This window comes from Neofelis nebulosa, chromosome 3, assembly GCF_028018385.1.
Source record: "Neofelis nebulosa isolate mNeoNeb1 chromosome 3, mNeoNeb1.pri, whole genome shotgun sequence".
Classification (NCBI taxonomy): Eukaryota; Metazoa; Chordata; class Mammalia; order Carnivora; family Felidae; genus Neofelis; species Neofelis nebulosa.
In genome coordinates this window covers 5,443,076-5,467,722 of record NC_080784.1, presented here as the reverse complement: position 1 = coordinate 5,467,722, position 24,647 = coordinate 5,443,076, and the positions used below count along the sequence as shown (strand labels likewise).

The following is a 24,647-nucleotide window of genomic DNA, read 5'->3' as shown; positions in this document are numbered from 1 at the left end:
TAAAAGATCTTTAATGAGTTTACAAAAGCATATTGAACAGGACTCCAGAATACTGTGGTTATTTTATAAACCTTTCAGCAGGTCTAACTTTATGAAAGGTTAGCACAGTGATTACCTTTAGCACTTTGCAATTTGCCATCCAATTTCACTGATATTATGTTGTCTCTGATGATCCCCACACAACCCAAGTTATTGTGATGTTACTGTCCTTATTGTACCTGAGGAAGCCGGGCTTGGCCAAATTAGGGACCCAGCCGGAGGGAAACAGCAGATAGGCAACTGGACATCAAGGCCCTCTTTTTTTTTATTCTTAAGGCTCCTTTTTAAATTTCAAATACCCACCCTCTCCTACTAGGCGTAATTAACCAAACACGAGGACACCAGCTGTGGACAAAACATTGACATACAACAATAACAATGAAAAAACAACAACAACAACAAAAAACCACCTTATATCCCTAGAACACTATATAGTTTACTAACTGCGTAGGCATACGTGCAGCATTTTATATTCATATCAATAACGTGGGAAAGAAGAAGCTGGTGTTCTTGTGTAGACAGTTTTACAGGCTAGCGGGGGAGATAGCACCTTAACCTGACCTGGATGTAATCCACTCTGATTCTTCTTGTACCCTCAGTCTCACTCCTGCTGTCTCTTTATCCGTGTCTTTCCTCTTGATTGAGCATGATGAGGGACCGTAAGGTGAGCTGAGGGGACAAGCACAAGCTCGCACCCCACACCTCGCCCAGGGTGGGACATGTGTGCTACTCCTCAGGTGCTCCCGGCCGCCCAAGAACAAAGGAGAGGAAAGGATAGAAATGGCTAACTGACAGAGACCACAGCCCTGCAGGACACGAGTCTCCATCAGTTTACAAATGTCTTAGTAAATTACAAGAGAAAGACCATCTTATTAGTAGCCTCACCTCCATGAAACCTACAGACTCCGTTTCCTGGAGCCCCAACATCACCCCTCCGTAGCGATATGGGGGGCAAAGGCAAGAAGGAAATGGCAGGTAAAATTAAATCTCCTCCTAACCTGCAGCCCAACGACAAATACTTCTGGCAAATACAGAAAGAATATAACATTTCTCTGGGAACGCCCTACTGTCTTAATGTTAATGATTTGCCAGAGGGAAAAGCAACCTTAGCTTGACAATAGCTAGGCTTCCAGTAATCTGTGAGTCTTTAGCATATGAAAGTCTCTTTGGAAACTTCCCTTTTGACTTTACTGCCCCCAAGTCCGCAGTGTGTAACCAGCCATTCTGCACAACCCCAGTGCAGCCCTTTCTGCCCAAGGTACCGTCCCGTGCTTTAATAAAATCACCTTTTTGTACCAAAGACGTCTTCAAGAATTCATTCTTGGCCATCAGCTCCGGACCCCACGAACACCCCATCACCCAAAACCTCATGAGAGCTGACACTTTCTTTTGCACTGACTTCCTCTGCCACATTTTTGAGACTCAGATGAGGAGAGGGGACACGGATGCGTCATTGAGCATTGACACCGTCCCCAGCCCTGGTAAACCATAATTTCATTTATTTCATGAAATTTCCATATGTCACACATCTTGAGCGACTTGTGGTGGTGGAGCGTGTAACTGAAGGAGTCAATTGCCCAGCATTTCCCGTATACTCTGGATTGTGCTTGGTGCCATGGGTGTGGCCGAAAAGTCGTTGCTATCCTTCAGGGCAATACTACCATATTAGTCTCCCCCGTGCTTCGCTGGTTATTTCCTGCAGATAAAATTTGCTTTATTAACAGGACCAAATTTAGTAAATTATTGATATGTTAAGAAAGATTAGGTGACACTGAAGTCTTTCCTAATTTTGGTTATGTAAAGAGTTAATTATCCAAAAAGAGGTACCCACCCCAAACACAATGTCTATGCTAATAAGAATCATTCTTGATGGCTTTTACCAACTGCTAGCTCAATCCTTTGCTAATAGTCCATTGGTAACTCTTTTGCAACTTGAGATGCTTTTTGTAAAATAAATTCCACTGGGCTAAATTGCTGTTTCATTTTTTAGCCCAATCTCAAAATATCTCCTTAGATCTGATAGGCTTTATGGGAGAGCATGGCATTTTTTATGCATTTACAATGAAAAATAGTTTGGATTAAATTTACATTAACTTTGCCCTTTTCAGCATTGCGTAAATGTGCAAAATGCATTTAAAAGATAGTACTTAAAACTTGGGAGTTTGGAACCTTATTTTTAAATGTAAATATTTTGGCTCATTTTAGTCCCAATTGTTCTGACTTAGCTCGAGGGTTTTGTTTTTTTTTTTTTGGTTTTGTTTTGTTTTGTTTTGTTTTGTTTTCTTCAGGTCCCTGAAGTGAGGTCCGCAGTTCCCCAGTTCACTTGATTTGCAGACATTTGAACAGAGAAAGCTATCTGACTAAGCACGTAAAGTGTATTTTCCTCTCTGGCTCACATAGTGTAAGAAATGAAAATGATTTGCCTCTAGTTCTCTCTCCTGGCCCATTTCCCATCTCCTCCCCTGCCCCTTCCCCATCAGAAATAATTTGGAGAGGTTAGAAAGTAGGTTTAAAAAGTGGGAATTCAAAACAGGTTATTTCAGGAGGTACACACACTTGCGAATGTAGCCTAAAGCTCTCTTTGCTGGTACATCTCAGAACATAGCCTTTCTGTCCCCCTCATCGCTTGGAGTGCTGGGGGAGGCAGGCTAATGCTGCACATTTATGCATCGGGGGCTATTGCACAGGTAAGAAACACCCTTCCCTGGACACCCCCTTTCCAACGCTGAACTATGAACCCCAATCCCTCCTGGTGGCTTTCCAGGCTCTTTTTCAGTCTTGCAGTGTCAGGACCCTTGGGTCAGCCCTGTCCGTTTCCACTGACACTCCATGCCCCTGAACCCTTCCTCCCCCTCTTCCCTTATCCAGCTGCAATTCCTATCCCCTCCCATGAACCCTCGCTGACCCTTCCTGTGTAGCCACGGTCCTGGTTCCCACACTGTCATCTCTCTGCACCTAATCAGCAGGGCCCATATCCAGTTTTGCCCCCAACCATAGCCCCAGGCTCCCGCCCTCACACCCCATTCTAAAGTTGACCTTGGCTCACCTGCCCACATGTGTCCACCTGTCTCCACCAGCACCTGCAGGACAGACTCGAAGCCTTGGAGATGACACCTGTGCTGTGGGTCATGACCCCTCCCGAGAGTCCAGCCTCATTCTTACCATGTCCCATGCCCTTCCATGCTTTCTCTCTAAAATGCGTTTCCCAATGAAGATGCTGCTTCCCCAGGGAGGTGTCTGATTTTTCTCCCTTCCCACACTTCTTATGCCCCTGATCTCAGAGACCCCGTAAGTTTTGCCCCTAATCCTCACTCCTGCTTGCAGATGGACCACCATCCCCACTCTTGCCTGCAAACACTTTCCCTCTGAAGTGCAACTACTCCTGTATTCCATGGTCACCCCCTGCTTCGCCTATTGAGAATCTGGCTTCTGGCTCTGAGTATGGCCGGGATGTTGTCACTCTTGATGAATTCAGCAGCCACACACTGTCTCACATGGGCTTTCCATTCGCTGATGGATGGTCTCCCCAGACACGCTGGTGGTCCTTTCCCACCGGTCCTCTGAACAATACTGTCAGAGCTCCGCCACTGTCCTTCCCCCGACTGAGAGGATGACCTTCTCTGACCACAACCTCCTACCTCTGATATCCCTTCTTCAAAGATGCCACTTTGAGCAAATATTTACTGTCACCAAGGCTTCTGATCCATTGGGCGATCAAGCTCTCTCTACCCCCTACCCAGCTCAATACTCACTCCCCCCAGATCCAGCTTTGATACCCTGGTCTCTCATTCATATGGTTCCTCCCTGTTTACACACTTCCAACTTCTTTGTCTTCAGTCCATAATCCCTAAACTAAATCTGTTTTTGCCAATTCTGGTGCCATCAAAATACCTGGAAACTGTTGGAGAAAAAATACACAACGGTATTGGTTGCTTTCGTTTTATATTCATGACTACACAGTTCACATGGTCCCTTGTTGTCTGTCAGTCCTGCCATGTGTTTCTAGTCAAATTCTTTGCCATAAATGTTTCATGCATCGCCTGTCTTCTAACTACCACACCTCCCTTTCTCCCCCGTCTGATGGCCTTACTTCTTATTTAACTGACAAAACAGAAGAACATTGTTAAGAGTCCCTGTCATACTTTTCCCTACCTTCTCCTCCAAAGTCAGCTTTTTCAAGGTCACTGGTGAATTACATGTTGCCAAGTTCAATGGAATTTGTGTCTCTGTTTTACTCTGCCTTTCACCATTTGACACAGGTAACGACCTGCTTTTTCTTTGAAACACATTTTTAAGTTGGCTCCTGGGACCATACACGCTCGTGGTTTTCCTCCCACCTCACTGCCCACTCCTTAACATCCTTGATTACACCCCACATCTCTTCTTGTTCCCTAAACCCTGAATCGCCCTAGGGCTCATTTCTTGGTGCTCTTTTCTCTTCTCCCTCTGTGCTCCTGCACCTTTGAGCCCATAGTGGTTCTTAGGCTTTACATAGCATCTTCACATGGAACACTCCCGAATGTTACATCTCAAATCCCCATCCCTTTGCCCACCAGACATCTCCACTTGTACAGCTCATGGGCATCTGACTTGTCGAAAGCCAAGACATATGGGTTGGGTAGAGTGAACCACCTCCCCACCAGTGATGTGGGTGGGATTCAAGGCCTCCCCCGGACCTCTTTAACTGAACCAGAGACCATGAAGCAACCAAATCTGGGCTTTGGCAACTCTTCAGCTCATCTGTCCAGTCTCTATCTCTGTACTCCCCATCTTAACGTAACACTTCCCTCCATAATTGCCTTTTTTATACCATTTGACACCCCTCTGAGAGAGCGAGGTCATTTCCATTGTGTAGATGAGGAAACTGAGATCCAAAGGACTTCACTTATTTGCCTGATGCCATGCAGCTCATTAGTGAGAGGGAAGAAGGAGGATGTGGCCCAGATCTGACTGCCTGCAGGCCCGGGGTTCATCCCACCCCATTGCCCTAGGGTGCTTTGGGGAGGAAGAATAGCGTCCGTGGTGTAGACTTTGTCTCAGGGACACACAGTGCTAGATGAGAAGGTGGACACACCGAACCCAGGGATACCTTCCCTGGCTCTTTCCACACAACAGCCAAATGCTCTCATCCTCACCCTTAGTAATGAAGACTCCTGCCCCAGGCAGAGGACCCCCTCAGGTAGACCTGTGGATCTTGTGGAATGGCAGCTTGACCTTGGGAAAGAGATCGTCTCTTTGGGCTTCAGTGCACCCAATGGCAAAAGGATTGGGTGGATGTGTGACGGTTCTCTCTGCACTTCTCAGCCCTTTTGCTAACCTCAGAGTCCTGAGGCTGTTCTTGCGCGCATGCTGATGAATGTATGCACTGTCTGTCCTTAGGAAGCCCCAGAAGGTCCTGCAGAATCCTGCCCCCGACACTCTCTCTGACCTCATCTCCTGCCACTCTGGCCCTTGCCTCAGCTTTCCAGCCAAGAGAGCTTCCTTGCTATTCCTCACATCTTTCACGGTGCTCCCAGCTAGGCCTGCCTGTTGGACTATCTCCACTCTCTGCCTGAAATGCTCTCCTTGGATATTAATATCCCTCAGCTCTTCAATATATTTTTGTTCCTGTTCAAATACCATCTTTCTTGATAAATCTGTGAAAATGCTCTCCGAAAAAGCACTCCTATCATTTTGTTTAAAAATTTGTCTTCCTAGCATTTATTGCTACTGTAACTTATATATCTATTTGTTTACTTTTTATTGTCTGTCTCTATTTCTCTATTGCTCCATAAACATAAAGAGTTTTTATTTTTATTCTCAGCTATTTTGGGAAGTAATTTCAATAGCTTCTCAATAAATATTTGTTGAATGGATGAATAAATGTTATAGCCCCCACTGACCTTTACACTATGTGATATTAATGAAAATTAAATTGGCAGTTTGTATAGTCCAAACCAGAAGGGAGTAAAGAATTTTAGCACGGGGTCCAGTTAGAGAGCCATTGCAGTAATTCACCTGTAGGTCGATTGCGACCAAAATAATGACGGTAGAAGTAATGTCATAGGGCCTTTTTTAAAAATGGAAGACGCACATTTTTATTTTGTTTTATTTGTGTTTTTACTTCATTCTCCATTTTCCACATTGAGAAGAACAAAATAAGAAAAGAGAAAAAAAAGACATTATCTCCAGTGATGAAATGGAATAGCTCTGACTTCCAATCAACTACGATATATATATATATCTCCTAATATTGTAAATGTGAGTCAAAATAAAAGAGAGAACTTGAGACTTTGTAGCTAAATCGTCAAACCTCAGGTGGAATAAAATATATTTACTTAAAAATAAGGACCGGTGTCCTAAAGGTGATCTTTAGTCAAGAGTTATCTTTAGGATATGGATGGACCATGAAAGAAATTTGTGCTGATCATCTCGAATTTCCTCGTGACACTTCTGGAGAGTGAGAATTGCCTGACATACAGTTTTTACACCATGGCCTTCAAGCTTAGGGAAGTTTCTATGGGCCCAGGAATGTGAAGGGAAGATATGTAAAAATTGAAGACATCAGTCTCTTACTCAGGGGTTTTGCTATAAACCTTACCAATTTCTTGAATACCAAATACTGAGGGAGATACTCTTTTGTGTCAATGACTAGTAGATAATTCGTGAAGAATTGTTTGTAAAAATCCTCAGCTGCCGTTATGAACTGTGTACCAATTGTTTGCCCTCCGTCAAACTGAAGCACAATCTTACAGTTACGGAAATGAAAACTGCATTAGAAAAACAGAAAAAATGGAGTGGATATACAACAGAAAACTACACTAATTCCATGGAACATAGGTGACTGTTCGTGGGTAATAATGGGTTTTAAAGCAATGATATCTTTGGAGGACAAAAGAGGTCTAATTCTTAATGTTCTCAAAAACAGCATAGAACAATGAAACAGGGGGACAAAAAGGTTGGAGATAAAAAAAAAAAGCGTTCCTGAAATAGTTTGTATCTGTAAATGGAAAGAACACTAAACATCCAATTTCCTATGGAGGTGGGGTACAGAATCACGGTAAGGAGTGAGGGAAGAGAGGAGAGCCTAAGTACTAATTTCCTCACTGTTCGTAGCAAGGAGAAAATCATATGGTCTAATGGTGAAATGTTCACTTCAAAAAACGTAGTGATTACAACCTTAATATTTTTTCATAATTTTTGAAATCAGAGGTACCATATCATAGTTTCTCTTATTTTTAACAAATTTTGTCTGACACTTACAATTCATTCTTTTTACTACATCCCTATCCCTAATATAAATTCAATAAAAATTTTAAATTTTTAAATATTTAATTTTTTTTCATTAAAGATAAAACTTTTATTATTTTATTTACATATGCTACATTTTTTATATGAAATTTATTGTCAAATTGGTTTCCATACAACACCCAGTGCTCATCCCAACAGGTGCCCTCCTCAATGCCCATCACCCACGCCCATCAACCCTTAGTTTATTCTCAGTTTTTTTTTTTAATTTTTTTTTTTAACATTTATTTACTTTTGAGACAGAGAGAGACAGAGCATGAACGGGGGAGGGTCAGAGAGAGAGGGAGACACAGAATCTGAAACAGGCTCCAGGTTCTGAGCTGTCAGCACAGAGCCCGACGCGGGGCTCGAACTCACGGACCGCGAGATCATGACCTGAGCCGAAGTCGACCGCTTAACCGACTGAGCCACCCAGGCACCCCTATTCTCAGTTTTTAAGAGTCTCTTATGGTTTGGCTCCCTCCCTCTCTAACTTTTTTTTTTTTGTCCTTCCCCTCCCCCATGGTCTTCTTTTAAGTTTCTCAGGATCCACATAAGAAAACATGGTATCTGAACTGGAGGGTGTTATGCTAAGTGAAATAAGTCATACAGAGAAAGACAGATACAATATTTGATATTTTAAAATCTTATTTTTTGTCTATTCATTAGTCTACCTATCAAGATATGGATCAATATGTAAAATGATGTTTAACACATTTTAATGACAAGTGCTTCTGCACAGTGAGTTTTATGGTGATTTTTTTTCTCTTTCCCTTTTTTTCCATCTAATTTTACAAAAAAAAAAAAAAAGTTGTTGAATAGGATGGAATTAGAGAACTATCAGGAAGTCCTAGGAATGATTTAAGATCAGTCAGCAAAGCAAAGATCGGTTTTGATTATTAACCCAGGGAATCTGGAGAGGCTCTATCCTGTTCCCTTGATCAATTTTCCTACTTAGTGCACCAACACCACACTTTCTTACTTATTCTGACTGTAGAGTAACTCTTGAAACATTGCCAGTCCCCTGACTTTGTTCTTCTTCCTCCCTATTGTGTTGACTATTAAGCCTTTGCCCTTCCATAAATAAATAAATAAATAAATAAGAATTAGTTTATTGATATCCACAAAACAACTATTGGGATTTTGTTTCGGACTGCATTCTATCTATGGATGAACGTGGGAAAAACTGACATCTTGACCATATTGACTCTTCCTACACATTATTATGTACTATCTCTCCATTTATTAATATGTTTATTGCATGAGAGTTTTACAATTTTCATTGCCTTAATTTGGGGTAATTTTTTAAAGATTTTTTTTTTTTAGATTTTGAACTAAATTATTTCATTTATTTTGTGCTATATAAGTGGTATTGTGTTTTTAATTTCAAATTGCAATTGCTCCTTACTGGTATATAAACATTAATTGACTAATCTAGTATCCTGTAACCTTGCATTAACCATTTATTTGTTCCAAGAAGGTTTTATTTACTTTTTTTTTGAGATTTTCTACATAGACCACCATATCTACATAGACCACCATATATATATATATATATATATATATATATATATATATATATACATATAGTCTAAAATAATAAAATAAAAGAAAATTTACTTCTTTTTCTTGTGTAATTAAATTCTACGGGAATTACAGTATGATGTTTCCAATCTTAGGGGGAAAGCCTCTAGCTTCTTACCATTAAGGAAAATATTATCTGGAGGTGTTTCATAGTTGTTTTCTGTCAACTGGAGAAGATACTCCTCTACTGCTAATTTTCTGGGATTTCTTTTTTTTTTATCGTGAGTATTGAATTTTGCAAAATGCTTTTTCTGCATTGGCTAAAATGGTCATATGATTTTTCTATTTCAGCCTGTTGATGGCATGGGACAGGCCATCATTTCAGAATGTTGGTCTAGCCCTGCACACCTGGTGTCAGTCTCACTCAGTTGTGATTTATAATTCTTTTTACACGTAGATTTTGATTTGCTAATATTTCACTGAGAGTCTGCATCTCTCTTCAGGACAGATTTTGGTCTCTCATTTTTCTTTCTTATAATATCTTGTCCAGTTTTAGTATTATGGTAATGCTGACTTTACAGAATGAGTTAGGACTTATTTCTTCTGCTTCTGTTTTCTGGAAGAGATTGTAGAGAATTGGTATCATTTCTTCCCTAAATGCTTGATGGAATTCACACTGAAAGCTTCTGGGCCTGTGCTTTCTGTTTTGGAAGGTCATTCACTCTCTCTTCCCTTTCTGTAACAGAAATATGCCTTTTCAAATTGTCTATTTTTTTAAAAATTTTTTTTAACCTTTATTTATTTTTGAGACAGAGAGAGACAGAGCATGAACAGGGGAGGGGCAGAGAGAGAGGGAGACACAGAATTGGAAGCAGGCTCCAGGCTCTGAGCCATCAGCCCAGAGCCCGACGCTGGGCTGGAACTCACCGACTGCGAGATCGTGACCTGAGCTGAAGTCGGACGCTTAACTGACTGAGCCACCCAGGCACCCCTCGAATTGTCTATTTATTGATGGTGTGCCTGGCTGGCTCAGAGTGGTATGCGAAGCTTGATCTTGGGGTTATGAGTTCGATCCTCACACTGCAGGTAGAGATTAAATAAATAAATAAACTTAAAAAAAAACACAAGTTGTCTAATGCTTCTTTTTTTTTTTTTTTAACTGTTTAATGTTTATTTATTTTGGAGAGACAGAGAGAGAGAGACAGAGCATGGGTGGGGAAAGGCAGAGAGAGGGAGCCACAGAATCTGAAGCAGGCTCCAGGCTCTGAGCTGTCAGCATAGAGCCCAAAGTGGGGCTCGAACTCATGAACCATGAGATCATGATCTGAGCTGAAGTCAGATGCTCAACCAACTGAGCCACCCAGGTGCCCCTCTAATGCTTCTTATGTAAATTTCAGTTTCTTTTGAGGAACGGGTCCACTGTTTCTAAGTTCTCAAATTTCTGGACATAGAGTTATTCATATTTTCCTTTATTATCCTTTTAACATTCATGGGATCGGTAGCGGTGGGCCCTCTTTCGTGTCTGATATTATTAATTTACATCTTTGCTGTTTTGTTTCTTCATTAGCTTGACTAGATGTCTATCAATATCATTGATCTTTTTAAGGAAAAATCTTTTGGGTCTGTTGATCTTTACTGATAGCCTGTCTTCAATTTTATTGATTTCTGTTATACTGTAGCCTTTCTTTTCTCGTGTTTATTTTGGGTTTAGCATGCTCTTTATTTTCTAGTTTCCTAATGTGGAAACTTAGATTATTGATTTTCGATCTTTATTCTTTTCTACTATGCACATTCAATGCTATACATTTCCCTCTTGGCACGGGTTTGCAATATACATTTATAAGTATTTCACATCTACTGTCAGATTAAACTATACCACCTCAGAGGTGCTGTGGGTGTATCAGGTGTTCCTAATTCCTGCCTCTGTCCCTTATAACATTGCTGTCATCCTTTTCAGCAATCCGTAAGCTAGAATTACTAAATACATCGTCGCTTTTGTTATGGCAAATTATCTGTTGTATCAATTAAGAATCAAATCAATAAAAGATTACTTTCCCTTCATTTATGCTTTCTCTCACACTCTTTCTTTCTTTATGTACTTCTATATAGCTAAGATTTGAGTTTCTGACCTATGTCATTATCCTTCTTTCCAAAGAAATTCTTTTAAAATAATTTGCAAGTCGGTCCTACTGGCAACAAATTATCTCATTTTGGGTTTGCCTGAGGAAGTCTTTATTTCTGTTTGACTTTTGAAAGACAATTTCCCTGGATACAGTCTTAATTCTAGGCTAGTGGTTTTGTTTTTTGTTTTTCTTTTTACACTTTCTTCCTGCTTTTTGGTTTCTGAAGAAAAGTCCCTGATAATTCATACGCTTGTTACTCTACCGGTAAGGGGTTTCTTTGTCTTCCTTCAAGATTTTCAACCTAAATTTCATTTTCTGCAGAATTGCTAGGCCTCAATGTGGCATTTTGGCATTTATCCTGTGTAGTTTTCTTAGATTTCTGGATCTGGGATTCGGTGTCTGTCATTAATCACTTGAAATATTTCTTCTGTTCCTTTCTCCATTTCTTTTCCTTTTTGTCTTCCCACATGCGTTTGTTAGCTCTTGGGTGATTTCACGGTTCTTAAATATCCTGTTCCATTCATAACTATTCTTTTCATTTCCAAATTCTTTCATTTCCTCCATTCTTCTTTCTCTCCGCTTTTCAGCTTGAGAAGCATCATATTCATACGTTGAAGCCCTAACTCCCAGGAGCTCAGAATGGGACCGGATTTGGGATGGGGCCTCTAAAGAGACAATTAAAGGTGAATGAGGTCATTGGGGTCAAGCATAGGGGTTGGCAGGTGTTTGAGGTTTGTTAGAGCTGTAGCTGGCTAAGGCTAGATGTCCTCCGGGGTGATGTCATTCTGTAGTCCTGCCTCGAGTTCCCCCCCCCCCTTTCTCTGGGCCCCCGTCTCCAGACAGAGACCTTCACAGGTGCTTCTCAGCTTTCCACCCAGTCAGGGAGGGCAGGCCACAGGGAGATGCCCAGCTGCAGGGGAGGGGCTGCTTCCCTGCCTCCGGCCCCGAAGGCTCCCTCAAACAGGTGTGCCCAATAGCCTCCTTTGAGGGCACGGCCTTTGTTGATAACAGCTCTCTGGGCTTATTTCAGAAGGATTACTTTCCCCTCCCCCTGCTGGAGGCACGAGGGGTGATTCTCTGATCTGAGCACTTGATGGGGCTCCTGGCAGAAAATCCAGGCAAGGCTTGGTGGGGGGAGCGGCTTCAGGGGGCCGGGGCAGAGTCCTGATCCCCCAATCCAGCCCAGGTTCAGGCTCCAGCAAGCACCCCCCACCCCTTCAGTGTTCCCAACGAGCCCCAGCAGCAGCTTCCTCTCCAGCTAGGCCTGCGTCTACCAGCTCGCCTGTGCCTCCTGTTTGCCTGGTGGTGGTTTGTCCCATGACCTTGTGTCTTTGGGCGAGTCCAGGAAGGACTGTAGATGCTCAGTGCGTGCGGCTGTTTTCTTCTTGCGAGGGTGACCCTGGGGATTTGCAAGCCCCTCATCTTTCAGACCAGAGGCCGGAAGTCCACGGCGCTGCCTTTCCAGGTAAGTCTGACCAATACTTGGTTTTGATTTCCTGCTGTTACCAAACCGGAAAAGGTGGCTGAGTGTCTGAGTGTAAAAGGTAAAAGGCTGATTCACACTGCAAGGTGTTTACGACATGAGGGAGAATCGGTAGCAGGGAGGTTTGCCTCCTCAAAGGGGGGACAGGCTCCCCACCCCCAGCCCCTGGAATCGGCAGCGGGACACAGTGAGTCAGAGGCACTAAGGGTCCCTGTGCTTGAGCTGTGGTGGCAAAGCTCTGAGTAGCCCCCAGATTCGCGAGATTCTAATGCAGGACTTCTCAACTTTGACCACAACTTAGAATTTCCTGGAGATATTATGCAAATTCAGGTGCCCATAGGACACTCGAATTCAATTGACAATTATATCAGATTCTCTGAGGGATCATGATGAGGTTTATCAGTATATTTTAAAACTCCATAGATAATGTTTACTCTCCAGGGGAGAATGGCAATTACTGTTCTAAAATATTCCAGGAACAAATTGAAATTGTGGTGAGCATTAACCAAGTTTTAAGTTAGGGTTTTTTTTTTTAATGTTTATTTATTTTTGAGAGAGAGAGAGAAATAGAGTGGGGAAGGACAGAGAGAGAGGTAGAGAGAGAGAGAGGATCCCAAGCAGGCTCTCTGCTGACACCAGAGAGCCCAATGCAGGGCTTGAACTCACAAACCATGAGATCATGACCTGAGCCAAAGTTGAATGCTTCACCAACTGAGCCACCCAGGTGCCCCCTAGGTTTGATTTTCTTTTTTTAATTAAAAAAAATTGTAATGTTTACTTTTGAGAGAGAGAGATAGAGCATGAGTGGAGGAGGGGCAAAGAGACAGGGAGACACAGAGTCCAATGAAGGCTCTAGGCTCCGAGCTGTCAGCACAGAGCCCAACACGGGGCTCGAATTCACGAATCGTGAGATCATGACCTGAGCCAAAGTTGGATGCTCAACCGACTGAGCCACCCAGGCACCCCTCCTAGATTTGATCTTTTTTTATGTTCGAGGCAAAAATGTTTGTTTACCCCATCCCCAGTGACATGCACGTGTTCTTGAGTGGAAACACAACCACACACAAGCCCTTCTCCTTGATAGCAACTTACTGGTTTTTTGGTTTGTGGTGATTCACTTGGAGAGGTTACATCCCTCAACTCCAGAGTAAAGTGTCAATGGTGGGGCCAGCCTGTGGGTAGTGACCTGAAATGAGCAAATGCCATCAACATGATTCTTTTTTTTTTTCTTTTAATTTAATTTAATTTAATTTTTTTTTTAAAATTTACATCCAAATTAGTTACCATATAGTGAAACAATGATTTCAGGAGTAGATTCCTTAATGCCCCTGACTCATTTAGCCCATCCCCCTTCCCACCACCCCTCCAGCAACCCTCAGTTTGTTCTCCATATTTATGAGTCTCTTCTGTTTTGTCCTCCTCCCTGTTTTTATATTATTTTTGTTTCCCTTCCCTTATGTTCATCTGTTTTGTCTCTTCAAGTCCTCATATGAGGGAAGTCATATGATTTTTGTCTTCCTCTAATTTCACTTAGCATAATACCCTCCAGTTCCATCCACGTAGTTGCAAATGGCAAGATTTCATTCTTTCCTATTGCCGAGTAATACTCCATTGTATATACAGACCATATCTTCTTTATCCACTCATCCATCAATGGACATTTGGGCTGTTGTTTGACACATGACATGGTGGGATAGTTTAGGAACAGGCACTTATTCCCAAGACATCAATAAATGTGGCAGAAGGACTCCAGAGACCCTGGTGGCTGACAATAAAATTGGAGGTACATGATTTTATGAAAGGGACCTCATAGTCTCACACACACACACACACACACACACACACACACACAAGCTGAACTGGTACCTAAAGAATGGGAATATGAAAAGGCACCAAATGGTCAGCTGTCCAGGGAACTCTGTGCCAACGTTAGCACAGGAAGAATGGCGTCTGTGGGATGTACTCATGTGCAGAGGGCGTGAACATGAGCAAAATAAAGGGAATGGTGGCTGCTGTGGGTAACATTCTGATGCCAGGCTTTGTTAAACCTCTTGTACTTTGTGGGAACCATCGTGGCAGTATGGAAACATCACATGGGGTGGCTTATCCTTAGTGTAAACCGTATGCAAACCCTCAATCTGACAATGCCTGGGGCAGTGGGAAGCTTGGGACTGGTTTTCTCTGTTTGCGAATGGACCTTAGTGGCAAGTGAGGGTGGAGGCTGGAGCCAGGAAGGAGCCGAGAGCACAGAACAGATGTCTTCCAGCAGTCCTGTCCCCAAACATCCCTCCATCTGTGAACAAGATAGCAACTGTGGGCTTGACTTTGCATTTTTTTCTTTTTAGTATCTTATCAACTAGCATTTCAATCTTGTCTTCTGGTTCTTCTTCTGAATCATAACCGTGATAGAAAATAGAATCCCCAGATTCTCGTGATGCCGGGTCAGACCGAAATACTCTCAAGGTTCTGCCCATATTATTTTAAAGGCAATTGTAAATGAGATATTTCCAAAATGCTTTCTTAAAATATTACAGTTTTTGTCGACTTTACACCCAGGGTCGTCTTTGTCAAAACGCATCATCCTCCCTAAGCGACGAATGCCATTTTTATTTTATTCTCTGCTCCATACGTAACATAGAAATCATGCCTCCATCCCGTCTGAAAATATTGCCCCGAACATAATAATAAATACTAAGAAAAGAGGCATCTAGTTAGTGAATTTGGTGAATGCTGGCTTAAAGAAAGTTAAACAGGTTTTTCTTTTTTTTCTTTTTTTTAGTATCAATAGTTGTATACATAACTATAATATATTGTAGAATATAATTTATATGTATTTCAATTATATTTTAATATATTATAAATACACTGATGAATATAAATTAAAATATATATAAATATATTTCACATATACAGAATATATCCCTGAAGTCGTTGGAATCAGAAACCTGTTTTGTAAATTTGACAAACAGGTGATTACGTTTGAGAAATCCATCCTTCACTTGTTTCTAGGCATGAATATTTCCTTTACAATATATTCAAGCTCTCCTAGCTGTCATATCTTACAGCGGGAAGATGCTTAAACACATGTGATCATCTCTTTTCTCTATGAAGATTTGTGGCCACTTAGAGGCCACAGATCCTGATCGTCACCACTGGGGTTCAAGCCACATGCTCGTCAGGGTTCTAGTCAGATGACCTCATGCTAGGGACTTCTGACTGTCAACACCCTTAATTCTCCATGGAAGCAGCTGATAATCATGCTGCTTTAAGTGAGTTAGTAGCACCAGGGAAATGAGAAGAGTTGCGGAGGGAAAGAGTTTGAAGTTGTTCAGCGTTTCACCTTAAGCTGCTGCACAATGACGTTTTTAGGAAGTGCTTTAACCATAACTCTATTTCCTCCTAATTCCCAACCGCATTGATACAGTGCATTGAAACAGCAGAGAATCAAAATCAAGGCTGAAGGAGAGGGGGGTAGACATTTCATATGGTCTCAATCAATACTGAAGATACAGAGGGAAAGAAAAGCAGAGGCTGGTTACCCATGGACGGGGACGGTGGGGCACCGCACCCAGGGGAAGGTGCATGCCTCCAGAAGTCCCGGATCCCCTCGCCAACTCACAATTCCTCAGTTCAAACTTCATGCCGGTGATGTGCCTTCAGGGGCCAGTTTATTTGGGCAAACTGATCAATGGGCTGTAGAAATCTTACATGTGCCAAAGTTATATTAGGAAACGAGTTAAGATACTCCCATATCAATGTAAAGTCCATCATTAATGACATAGGTACTGATTGCTCGTTATATGCTCACAGTCGAAATTGATCTGTTTTAATGCACAATCTTACTAAAATGTTAGTGCAATACGTGTGCATGTGTGTGTGTTCAATTTCCTAGAATTTATAGACTATATTCAAACCAAATTCCTCGTTAGGCATTTAGGAAGTTTATAACAGGCCTAAGGAGTTAGGGCAGTAATAAGTTCATTTAAATCCATTAGCGATCCTCTGTGTAAATACCTCCAACAAAATACAGTAATACATCTTCTTTGTATATAAAAATGTAAATGATAAACAGTGCATTTTATAGTCTGTGGATTAAACTATTAGGTGTCATTAGACTCAGTAATTTAGTAAACGAAAATGAGCTCAGAGTAGGTATCATTTCTGATAGCAGTATCTGGAGTGTCTGAAAATATTGTTGATTCAATGGGAAAGGAACTTATCCTTTGTGATTTCAATTGTATGTGTGCAAATTTAAGGAGACAGAGAAGGACTGGAATATGAGGTGGGTTACATAGTTTCCTTTTCCCTTGGTGCAGACTTTCTCCTCTTCTCACGGGGCCAGTAGGGGCTTGCCTGCATTCTACTGTCCGTCACTACGAACTAGCCTGGTCTCCAGATTTCACGTACATGGAATCATACAGGACTTGTCTTTTTGTACCCGTCTTCTTTCACTTAGCATAATGTTCTTAAAGTTCATCCGTGTGGTCGCAACTATCAGAACTTCATCCTTTCTTACAGCAAAAGAATAACCCATTCTCTGTATAGACCACACTCTGCTTATCTGTCCACCCATCAATGGACACTTGGCTTGCTTGGACCCTTTTGCTCTCATGAATGATGCTGCTAGGAATGTCGGTGTGCAAATATCTGCTAAAGTCCCTGCTTTCAGTCCGTTTGCCTCTGTATCTTTTAGTGAAATCTGAGTCCTATGGTAAGTCTGTTTCACTCTTTGAAACACGGTTTCCACGGCAATCTACATTTTACATTCCCACCCGCAAGCTATAAGGATTTTATTTTTTCTCCTCCCTCTTTCTCTTTTCTTTTCTATTATAGCCATCTTAATAGGTATGAAGAGGTATCTCATTGTGGCTTTGATTTACAAAGTCACTTCCCTAGTGATTAATCATGCTGAGCATCTTTACTGGGCGTATCTGACTGTTTACATATCTGACCGCTGCTTTTGCTGATTCACAAAGTTTGTATTTCTGTTTTTACTCATCTTGAGGTATTTTCCCATTTCCCTTATGATTTATTGTTTGGCCCGTTGGTGGATTCTGTATCCCTTTAGTTTCCATATATTTATGGATCCCCCAGTTTTCCGTCTGTTGCTATTTTCCAGTTGTATTCCACAGTGGTTGGAAAGGGTACTTTGTATGATTTCAATTCATTTTTTTAAGTGGTTATGTAGTTGAGAGAGAGCGCGCGCACGTGCACATGCGTGGGGAAGGGCAGAGAGAGAGGGGAACAGAGGATCTGAAGCAGGATCCTTGCTGACAGCAGAGAGCTGGATGTGGGGTTTGAACTATGAGGTCATGACCTGAGCTGGTGGAAGTTGGATGCTTCAACGACAGAGCCACCCAGGAGCCCCTGTATGTTTTCAAATAAAAAAAAGTATATCGGCACTTGTTTTGCAGCCTAGGTGACATGTGGTCTGTTCTGGTGAGTGCTCCGTGTGCACTTAGAACATGGTGTGTTTTGCTGCTGCCTGTTGGATGTTTCCAGAAACCTGTACATCTAATTTGCATACAGTGTTGTTTACATTCTGTTTCCTCACTGACCTGCTTGTTCTGTATTGAAAGTGGGGTTCTGATGAGTCCAACTGTTGTAGAACTAATTCTCTCTCTCCCCCTCTCCCCCTCTCCCCCTCTCCCCCTCTCCCCCTCTCCCCCTCTCCCCCTCTCCCCCTCTCCCCCCCTCCCCCTCTCTCCCCCTCTCTCTCCCTCTCCCCCCCTCTCCCCCCCTCTCCCCCCTTCTCTCCCCCTCTCTCCCCCTCTCTCTTGAATTTGGTCAGATTTTTTCCTTTGCCTATTTTGGGACTTTGTTGTTAGCCACATGCAATTGTTACATATTCTTAATGGATTGCAACTTGTAACAATAGATAATATACTTCTTTGTCTCTTGTGGCTTGTAAACTTATACTATTTATGTCTTTCCCTATGTCTGTATTTATCTTTTTTACTTAAAATCTGTTTTGTCTGCTAATATAATTCTTTGCTTTTGTGACCGTGTCCATAGAATATCTTTCTCCCTCCTTTTATTTTCAAATGTTTTGTCTTTGCATCCAAATACTCTCACACAGTATATAGATAAGTGAGATTTTTTACTTATTCTGTCAATCTCTGCCTTATTTGGAGAGTTGAATCTATTTCATTTTAAATTAATGTTGATAACAAAAATTCACTTATACCATGTGGCTATTTCCTTATGTGTGTCTTAATTTTTTCTTTTTTTTTTTTGTTCTATCTTCTATTATTCCCTTTCCTCATACGTAGTCAGTGTGTGTGTGTGTGTGTGTGTGTGTGTGTGTGTGTGTGTGTGAGATCAGTGGTTATCTTGGGGAAGCAGTCACTTGGTCACCTTATATCAACCTAGTTCCAATGATACCAACTTAGTGTCAAAATTATGCAACACTCTGCTTCTGTACATGTCTGTCCCTCCCCCTTATATTGTTATTTTCACTGCTTACATCCTTCTGCATTGCATGCCCATTAATATCGATAGAAACAATACATTGGTTTGTGTGTTTGCCTTTTAAATCAGAGGACAGATGCTGGCGAGGATGTGGAGAAACAGGAACCCTCTTGCACTGTTGGTGGGAATGCACACTGGTGCAGCCACCCTGGAAAACAGTGTGGAGGTTCCTCAAAAACTTAAAAATAGATCTACCCTATGAGCCAGCAACAGCACTGCTAGGAATTTCCCCAAGGGATCCAGGAGTGCTGATGCATAGGGGCACTTGTACCCCAATGTTTATAGCAGCACTCTCAACAATAGCCAAATTATGGAAAGAGCCTAAATGTCCATCAACTGATGAATGGATAAAGAAGATGTGGTTTATATACACAATGGAATACTACATGGCAATAAGAAAGAATGAAATATGGCCTTTTGTGGCAACGTGGATGGAACTGGAGAGTGTTAACGCTAAGTGAAATAAGTCAGTCAGAGAAGAGGACAGACACCATATGTTTTCACTCCTATGTGGATCCTGAGAAATTTAACAGAAGACCATGGGAGAGGGGAAGGAGAAAAAATAGTTTCAAACAGAGAGGGAGGCAAACCATAGAAGACGCTTAAAAACAGAGTACAAACTGAGGGTTGATGGGGGTTGGTGAGAGGGAAATGGGTGATGGGCACTGAGGAGGGCACTTGTTGGGATCAGTACTGAGCGTTGTATGTAAGCGATGAATCACGGGAATCTACTCCCGAAGCCAAGAGCACGCTGTATACACTGTATGTTAGCTAACTTGACAATGAATTGTATTTTAAAAATATAAATAATATAAATGAAAAAACAAAAATAAATCAGAGGACAAATGAGTTATAAACCCCAAATGCAATAATATTAGTTTTTATATTTACTTAGGTGGTTACCTTTGCCAGTGTTCTTTATTCATCCGTTCTTCTTGTATTTAATTACTGTCTAGCATTCTTTCATTCCAACTTAAGGGGCTATATTAACATTTCTTGTATGGTTGGTCTAAAGGCAATAGAGTCCCTTGGTTTTGCTTATTTGGGAATGTTATGATTTCTCTCTAATTTCTGAAGAGCAATTTTTATTTCAAGTTCTTTGTTGATGGGTTTCTTTTTCCCCTTTCCACACTTTAATTATGTCATCCCACTGTCTTTTGGTCTCATGGTATGTTAAGAGAAATAAGCTAGTAATAACACTGAGGATCCTTGTGATGAGTCACTTTTGTGGCATTCAAGATCCTCTCTCCTTGTTTTTAAGTTTTTACTTAAATTCTAGTTAACATACAGTGTGATATGAGTTCCAGGTGTATAATCAAGATCCTGTCTTTGTCATTGTCTATAATGTGTCTTGGTGGCTTTTGATTTAGCCTGTGTGGAGTTCATTTGAGCTCCTTGGATGTTTCATTCATTTCCTTCATCAAGTTCGGGAATTTTCATTGATTATTTTTTCAAATGGTTCCTCGACCTGTTTGTCTGACTCTTCTCACAGGTTGGTCTACTTAACGGTGACCCACAGAACCCTTGGGTTTCATTCCATTTCCTCCACTCTTTTGTCATTCTGCTCTTCAGACTCGATTATTTATCTTTGAGTTCACTGATCCTTTCTTCTATAGAATCAAATCAGTTGTTGAAATTTGCTTATAAATTTGTCCAGTTGTACTTTGTAATGCGAGAATTCCTATTAGTTTCCTCTTTATGATTTTTACCTCCTTATTGACATTCCCATTTTGTTCATCATTTTTCTGGTTTACTTTATTTCTTGCCTATGGTTTTCTTTAAATTTTTGAAAATATTTAAAACAGTTGATTTAAAGTCTTGGTCTAGTAACTCCAAGGTCTAGGGTTCTCCAAGGATGGTTTCTGTTCATTTCTTTTTCTTCTGCATGGGCTGTCTTTTCTTAATTCATCGTATGCTTTGTAATTTTGTGTTGTTATTGGTGTTGAAAACTGGACATTAGAATATTATTCTCTGGTAACTCTATAAATCAAATTCTCTCCCCTCCTAGATGTTTCTCTTCTTGATGGCTAAAAGCTGACCCCTTTGTTCAACTAGTGTAATGTTAAGATAAAGACTTCCTTCAATCCAAGAGCAAAAAGCTAAGCGAAGCAAAACAAAACAAAAAAACCCAGAAGACAAAAGTATTCTTCTATTCTTTGTGGCTTGACTTTGTCACTTGTGCGGAGGCTAGAGATCAGCTTAGGGTCTTCTCTGGTCTTTTGTGAGCACGCATCCTGCCCTGGGTATATCTGTGGTTTTCTAAACTCCCATGGGTGTTTAGAAACCGCAGTACCCATGGGTGCTTTTGGATGTCCCAGTATCCCCAGAGAAATTTCCTCCAGGCCTCTGAGTCAACCGTATGTCTCGACCATTACCTTCTGCCCCACATAGCTGTGGGTCTTTCTTTGCCATCCAAGTGTTTTTGAGCAATGTCTGTCATTTTCTGCCCCCAGGGGGTTCTGTGTTCGGTGAAACAGAAATGGAAGGCTTGCATCAATCGTTCTGGTAGTTTCCAGACTGATTAGGATAGACAAGCAGAATGAGTTATGGCTCCCTCTGAAGCCAGAGACCAGGTTCCCACACAGGAGCCAGGGAGGGAGGTGGAGCAAGATGTGCTAAGATGGCACAAAGCTTTCAACCATTTTCAAGTCATCTTATCCTTGATTCACCATTTGTCTGATTGCTCTGAAGGTTTGGCTGTTTTCCAGAGTCCTGACCCTGTGGGTTCAGTTTCTGTGCACTTCTCCTCTTCTCTCTTGGGGGAGGGGAATTTGGAGCCATCCAGTCCTCCATTTTTCCAAAGCCACTCCCGTTGACTTCACTTTTTTTTTTTATGTCACTTCACTTTCAAACCCCAAATATCACAGTTTCCATGAATTCCCTGGATTCCTTCCACTTTCCCATGTTTTTGTGTGTATACAGTCAGATTGATCTAATACTCTTAGTGACAGAAATTAACATGATGAACATTACTTCACAATAACAGAATATTTATTAAATTTTCGTGGGCTAAGCAACATCTATCTTCCTGGAAGATTGCAGGTAGTTTTGAAAAAAAATCAGATATTTGGCAGTAAAATACATATTTGGGCTTGTCTTTATAAATCTGATATGATCTCCAGCATAGAAATAATCTGAATCATTTTTGTTTGCTTTTTGTTTGAGATATAATTGATATATGCCATTATATTAGTTTTGGGTGTACAACATAATGATTTCATATTTGTATATATTGTGAAATAACCATCACACTAAGTCTAGGTAACGTCTGTGTTAATATGCTTTTTTTAGCATTCAGGAAAAAGAAAATGGTCTCACTGTGTCTTTCTATTTCTTCCTGTCCCAGCTCTCTACTGGTTGAGTGTATGTACATACATCCATGAATAGATGTACACACACACAGAGATACATGCTCCCCTACACATCCATCCAAATATTTTATTGAATTGTTTTGTTTCATGAAGGGTGCTTGTCTTTGTAACTTTTCTTGTACACAGTGTTTTAATTTTGCTTCTACTCCATATAGTACAATTTAAAGGCAACATGAAGGGTAAGAAAGAATATATGTTGACAAATCACTAAGCTGTGACATAATAATCTGATATCTAGGCTTCTGTCTGTCAGATGCAATCATAAATAAAAGATAGAAAGAAGCAAGGGATTGCTTTTTAAGGAAATTAAATTGTCTTGAGAATATTTCAAAAATGTGACTTGAAAGGGCATATACATGACATAAGTATTCTTCAGATTTCTATTCATTCCCGAATGATACCGGGTGAGATCAATTGTGATGTTCTTGTCTTGTGTCTAAACGCTCATCCAGGGAATAAACTCCTATAGAGCAAAGGGCCTTGCTCAAATCCCCAGAGCACCTGCTTGGCAGACTGTGACTCAAAGCTTTCTAAGGTGATTCAGCCCTTCGCCGCACCCCCCGGGGCTCTCACGCGCTAGATGTAAGGTTCCCTTTTGTGTTATAAGACTTTTCTGTGTGATAATTAAGACAGCGACTAGTACAACATTTTTAGGCATCTGCCCATACACATAGCTCCTGAAGTGATGACTGTGGATGTCTTGAGGTTTTGTACATTCTCTCAGTGGGCCAAATGTCAAGACGCGAAATATCAAAGTTCTGGATTCATTGGAACAAAGGGAGGAAAAGCCTGCCACATTTGGAACTGAGAAATGGAAATCCAGTACCGACAGATAAAAGATGCAGAGCTGTCGTGCTTGTGTAGGTGGCTTTAAAGGCATTTTGCCACAACTAGTTAATAAATTTGCATATGCTTCTTCCAAAGTCTCTGGATTTAAGTAATTAGACATTAAGATTCTTATCAAGTAGCATTTTGCATTTTGTTCTGTTTCATGCTGTTTATGCAGAAGCCAATGGATGTTTAACCTCTGAGAAACCTGCATTAAATCAATATTACATTAGTGTTTTAATGGCATTAGCTCAATAGCCATATGCCCAGATATTTTCTCCATTCAGAAAGTTAGGAATCAGTAAATAAAAATGAGATAATTAACCATGAATACCTGCTACTCACATTTTATGTGTACAACATTATCTCTTTCCGTTCAAAGCTTGACATTATTACCTATCATTCAAGAAATGTAAACCCACATTCCATATATTGCATAGCAATGGAGCTCTTGTGGTGACCTCACATATGTTTCCATGGTAGCATATGCATCTGAAAATAGAACAGCACTTTGATTTATAGATGGTCAAAGATGGACTCCTGAATGATGCTCATTGAAAAGCCTAATTTCAAAACATATTCTTAGATTGGAGATGTTGCAAGGCAATATTATAAACTAACACGGTGTTTATATTTTTAATGATTATGCATTTCTACTTCTGAATTTGAAGTAATATTTTCACCATCCAAATGCCTTGCAATTCGAATATTTACCGGCAAGGTAGATATTAGCACCAGAGTAAAGGAATAGAGTTTTGGCAACTCGCCATTCCCATTGGCTGCCTTGCCAACTGACCCCAAGGGTGTTAGTGTATTTGGGCTGTAGACTGGGCAGCTTAAATGATATAAAAAAGTTATTTTCTCATAGTTCTGGAAGCTGGAAGTCCCCAGACCATGGCCTGGTTTCCCCTGTTGGTGAGGACTCTTAGCTTGCGGACCTAGCCTTTCCTGTGAGCACCTGCAGGGAGAGAGAGAGAAAGCGTGAGCTAAGAAGCAGGCTCTGGTTCCTTTTTAAAAGGACACTAATCCTATGAGATCAGGGCCCACCCTTAGAACCTCATTTAACCTGAAGTAGCCCTAAGTACTTTCTTAGGGGCCGATCTCCAAACGTAGCTGTACTGGGTTTTGGGGCTTTAGCATATGAACTGGGGAGAGGGCCACAAACATTCAGTGCCCAGCAGCAGGCCTCGTTACCCCCATCTTCTCCGGGCGCTGGTATCTGCATTGTCCATTCTAACAGTGGGATAGATTTGTACCTCCTGAGATCAAGCGGCATGTCGGGATCACTGGGTGATTGGTGTCACCGTAGATCATTCAGTTGCTCCAAAGTTAACTTTTAACTTCAGCAAAGCAGTAATAAACTAGAGATGAATATTGATTAAAAAAAAATACCAAAAAGCAAAACTCTTCTGCGGTAACATATGAGTAAAAGTAAGAGAGTAGATGTTTTCCTGTGTTTTGTGGGAAGGCTTTCACGCGCCCAGGACTATGAAATTGGCTGGAAACTCCAAAACCTCAGCATTCGCTTTGACCCTTCCCGGC

At 41.2% G+C, this 24,647-nt stretch overlaps 1 long non-coding RNA gene across 1 annotated transcript; it reads right to left on the bottom strand.

Moving 5' to 3' along the window:
• Positions 1–1,555: 1,555 nt before the first annotated feature.
• LOC131506048 (uncharacterized) lies at positions 1,556–23,501 on the bottom strand. Its single transcript, XR_009258705.1, has 4 exons — positions 23,451–23,501; positions 13,528–13,621; positions 6,037–6,148; positions 1,556–1,735 (listed from the first exon to the last, which is right to left on the bottom strand). It is a non-coding gene; the product is annotated as an uncharacterized LOC131506048 (long non-coding RNA).
• Between the last annotated feature and the right edge of the window lie 1,146 nt (positions 23,502–24,647).